Source organism: Chiloscyllium punctatum, chromosome 18 (assembly GCF_047496795.1).
Source record: "Chiloscyllium punctatum isolate Juve2018m chromosome 18, sChiPun1.3, whole genome shotgun sequence".
NCBI classification, from domain to species: domain Eukaryota; kingdom Metazoa; phylum Chordata; class Chondrichthyes; order Orectolobiformes; family Hemiscylliidae; genus Chiloscyllium; species Chiloscyllium punctatum.
In genome coordinates, this window is record NC_092756.1 from 76,250,190 (window position 1) to 76,254,833 (window position 4,644).

At 46.0% G+C, this 4,644-nt stretch overlaps 1 non-coding gene across 1 annotated transcript; it reads left to right on the plus strand.

Annotated features, from left to right (window-relative positions):
- The first annotated feature begins 319 nt into the window (after window positions 1-319).
- On the plus strand, window positions 320-392 carry trnar-ucu (transfer RNA arginine (anticodon UCU)). The gene has a single exon. It is a non-coding gene; the product is annotated as a tRNA-Arg (tRNA).
- Window positions 393-4,644: the final 4,252 nt, after the last annotated feature.

The following is a 4,644-nucleotide window of genomic DNA, read 5'->3' on the forward strand; positions in this document are numbered from 1 at the left end:
ACACAGCATTGCCCTTTGATGCTTGTCACTGGCCACTCGGGTGTTTCCTTTCTTCCTGGTGGTGGGAATTGAATAAAGATTTGTACATCTGTTGTCTTTCACTGTGTCTCACACCTGCACACACACAACATGGGTGCTGGGGAAAATATAAGCACTACCACAGTTAGGCAGCAGTGCGGGGGTAAAGAGAAAAATATATATAACCAGGAGATTTAGAATCCCCTCAGTCCAGGGCACTGACTCTGTGCTGGCTGAGCCACAGTCAGTGTGTTCTTGCAAAACAAAACTTAAAAGCTGCCATTTTAACATCACACATGTGGCCCCAGGGGCCTAATGGATAAGGCACTGGCCTTCTAAGCCAGGGATTGTGGGTTCAAGTCCCATCTGGGGTGTCTGACTTTTAAAGCTTGTCTTCATGGCTGATCTTCATCCGAGGTCAAGTCAATTTCTCATCTCCTCTGGAAAAGTCCCCGAGTCTGTGTTGGGTTGGTGGTACCCTGTATCAGAAAAATACAGAATGTTGAGGATATGCAGGATTTTTGGGTCAATCGTCTGAAAGAGACAGCACAGTCACAATGACTGAAAACCTGCTGAGATCCTTCTGGGGATGGCATGGTGGCTCAGTGGGTCGCTGGACTGCCTCACAGCATCAGGGACCTGGCTTTGATTCCTCCCTTGGGTGTCTGTTTGTGTCGAGTTTGCACATTTTCTCAATGGGGTCCTCCGGGTGCTTTGGTTTCCTCCCACAGCCCAAAGATGTGCAGGTTTGGTGGATTGGCTCTGGGGAATGCAGGGTGAGAGGATTGTGGTTGGGCCTGGATGGGATGCTCTTCAGAGGGTCTGTGTGGATGTGATGGACTGAATGGCCTCCTCCCACCCCACTCTAGGGCTTCTCTGAACAAGGTTGGACCAAATGGTCAGAGTTCCACTGCAAGGCCCAGTCAAGGCTTCGCGAAGGGACTGGCATCCAGGTGTGGTTCCTACCCGACTTTTCCCTGATCTTCCAGAATCTTCTGTGGCTTTGGCCAATATGGTCATGAGCTGGGTTCACATCATCCAATGGGGTCACACCAATACCCTTCACTGTTATCATGCCAGGAGCTATAAAGTGGATTGTCTCAGGCTGACACTTCTCAAATATACAACCCTCAGGCTGGTTGGAACTGGTTCTTCTTGAATCTTTGTCGCTCTTTGATCTTAGTTGCAATATTGTCTGGAGCTGATAGCTGCTGTTTAATTTAGTGTGGCCAATTTTCTATCAGGTCAAGTTTCTCCAGCTGAGGATCAATTGAGAATGCCTGATTTTGTTGCCACGGTCACGTGACCACGCAGGATTGAGATCAGCTGCACAGTGAAGTTTTCAACAAAATCAAAACCCCAAATAAGACTTGAGCCCACAATCTCTGGTTTAGGAAGTTAGTGTTGTACCCATGAGGTCACTGGGGCTCCAACAGATAGAGCTACCAATCTATGGACAAAGCAACTTCTGTTTTGGTTGTGTTGGTGTCAGTCTAAGCTATATTCTGTCAACATTACCAGCTGAACCCCAGATTACCTGCATGTTTGGTATTTATGATAAGGTCCAATATGTCAATGGAAATGATTGAAATCTGGGGGTTCAAGGTTGGAACTGATGGGGCTGTGGCTATGCATTTGGGTCCTTACCTTTCTTAGTCAAGGTATTGAATACAATTGCAAGGAGGCTATGATGGAGATGTGAGGTAGTTAGGCCATCGTTGGAGAACTTGGAGTGCCACATCCACAGATTGGACAAACATTTGTGGGAAGGAAACTGCTGAAAATCACCAGGCTCTGAGTCAGAGTCGGGGTTCACCAACAGAGTTTATTGTCCAAGGAAATCCCGGAGCTCCGGGGAGAGAGCAGCACCAACAGCACAGTGGTCAGCTGTGATTCTTCTCTCAACCCGGAGCACATGGTCAAGATACTGTTATACATTTTGTGATATAATAGGTCAGTGATGAGGTTATTGTCTCTGTAACATGGCTTGTTTATTCTAAACATTGCAGAATCCTTGATCGTTTCAGTGCAGTTATTGTCAGTTCCAGCGTGGCCTTTGTGAATTTCAGTGCAGTTGTTGTCAGTTTCAGCGTCTGCACGGAAGTCCGTTGCTGTAGTAATGTGCGCTAATCGCTCTTCCTGAGAAGGCCAATTACTGCAGCCCTGGTTATTATCACTCTGTATTGAGGCTGTATCTAACAGTTAGCATTTCTATCAAAGGTGTTGTCTGACCAGACCCTTTGGCGGGCAGTGTGTGTTCTTCATGTGTATTGTCTCTCCCATCCGCCTTAAACTAATCAACTCATTTGTGAGAGCATTTTGCTGGCATTCTGGTGGCCCCAGGCAGTGTCTGTATTTGCTCTGCTGTATCTCTCCATATTGTGGTCCGGCGGCCATCTTGTGTGCCAAGTGGCCAACTTATGGCTCAGCGGCCATCTTGTGTGTCCGTGTGCCGAGTGTCACCCTGCCCCGTGCCAACTCCCACTTCCCTCCCCACTTTGTGGTCAAGGAGGCGAGGGTATTAACTGGAACAATCCATGCTGGGCCATTGGAATCTCCTTCCTGTCCCGATAAACGGGTTGGTCTCGCAAGTTCGGGCAGATCTTCTCTCTCTCCAGATTTTTGTTTATTTAAAAAATATACTTTATTCATAAAAAATCAAATAAAAATGCAGACAAAGGTTCTAAATCAGTTGTGGACAGTCTATGCAGAGAGAAAAGAACCAACAAAACACTGGAATTTTGACATTTCTCAAAGTTCTGTGTCACGAAAAATAAAGGCATTTTGTTCTTGGGCAGGAACCGATCTCTGTTCATTGTCAGGCACCAAGAGGGTCTGAGAAATGAAAGAACGATGTGATAATTTGTCAGAACGACCTGAGACTGTGTTGTTTCTCTGTTACACCTTGGCAGCAGCTGCCCGAAACTTTAGTGCATCCCTCAGTGTGTTGTCACAGATCTTGGAACATGCTCGGCTGTAGCACTCATTTAAGATCAACTATTCGCAGTAGGGTATTGTCACTGAGTTTTTGTGGCTTAATGGGTAAGACTGTAGCTTCTGATGGAGTGGATTGGAGTTTCAAATCCCTTTTGGGGTGTTGTCCTTTTAAGCCTGGTCTTTGTGGTGGCTGATTTTCGTCCCATATCAACTCCATCTCAATCCAAATTGACTGGATTTTTCAACTACTCCATTAAAAATCACTTGCCTGCTTCGAGATTATGGAAAATGCTCTTTAGGAGAAACTTGCACAAGGTAATTTCAGGATTTGGGAGATCTTGGGGTAAATTGTCTGAAAGAGACAGCACAGCCACAATGGGCTGAATGCCCGCTAAGATTCTGTTGAATTGTCCTCAATGCAGCTTTTTGCAACATCTCCACTTCCTCCTTCCCCACTAAATGCAAATATCTTGAAAGTGCTGCACAAAATAACATTGAGCCCTTTGCTATTTTCCTGTCTGCTCCATTTTCCTCAGACTTGAGTTGTGCAAAGTTGGAGTTTGGTGGATTTCTTGTCGGTCCGTTTGGGGAGAAATGGGGGGTAAGATCAATTTTATCAAGCAGCCAATGATTTAGCGTGAGATGGAAGGGGAACAACCAATCAGTGAGAGTATAAAACTCAGAGAAGAACACAATATGAGAGGTTCAGGGTGCAGTATTTACAGGCTGCCATTTCAGTTTTGGAGATGTGGGCCCAGTGGTCTAATGGATAAGGCACTGGCCTCCGCAGCCTGGAATTGTGGGTTCATGTCCCATTTGGGATGGCTAACTTTTAAGCCTTGTCTTCACGGCTGATCTTCTTTGTCTGATGTCAAGTCGATTTCTCATCTCCCCTGGAAACGTCCCCAGGTCTGTGTTGGGTTTGGTGGGATGTTGTGTCAGAAAAATACAGAACTTTGTGGGGTCTGCAGGATATGGGGCTACATCACCCCTCTCTCTATGTCGGACTTGGAGGGATCAGTCAAAAGTGTCATTTTTTAAAAATAAAATCTCTAACGTGAAATAAACAAAAGAGGTCCCTGTTCGGTAGCTTGTGTTTCTGTGCAAACTGATCGAAGGACATCATTGTGTCTCCCTCAAACTAATCACCCGCGCAAGACACACCCCTAGCTGCCCAATGTTTGGATCCTGAATCTATCATCCCCGGTTGAAAACCCGGCATACCCGGTGTAAGAGAAGATGTCTTGCCAATATTGCCTTCCCTCTGCTGAATTGCCCTCCATGCTTTAACAGTATCAATAACTATTGGGTTATGGCAATATTCCCTAACTGTCCTCATTTTGTCCAAACACAGCAAGTGAGTAAGGGGTCACATTAGCCTGGGAGGTTTCAATATCTAACCATATTGAAAGAGGGTCCCCACAAGCCCAATCACTCATGTAGGATAAAAGTGAGCTTCGTTGGTAGCTTTTAATGTCTGGGAGATCCACTCCCCCCAGTCTGTGAGACAATCGCAGTTTAGCTCATTTAATGAGGGGCCACTGACGATGCCAAATAAAGGGGCTGAACCAGCCGTTCAGTCTCCTGAATGTTTGCTTATCGAAAATCAGGGGGAGCATCCATATAGGGGATAGTAAACGAGGGAGAATATTCATCTTAATAAACGCTATCCGACCCAACCACGAGACC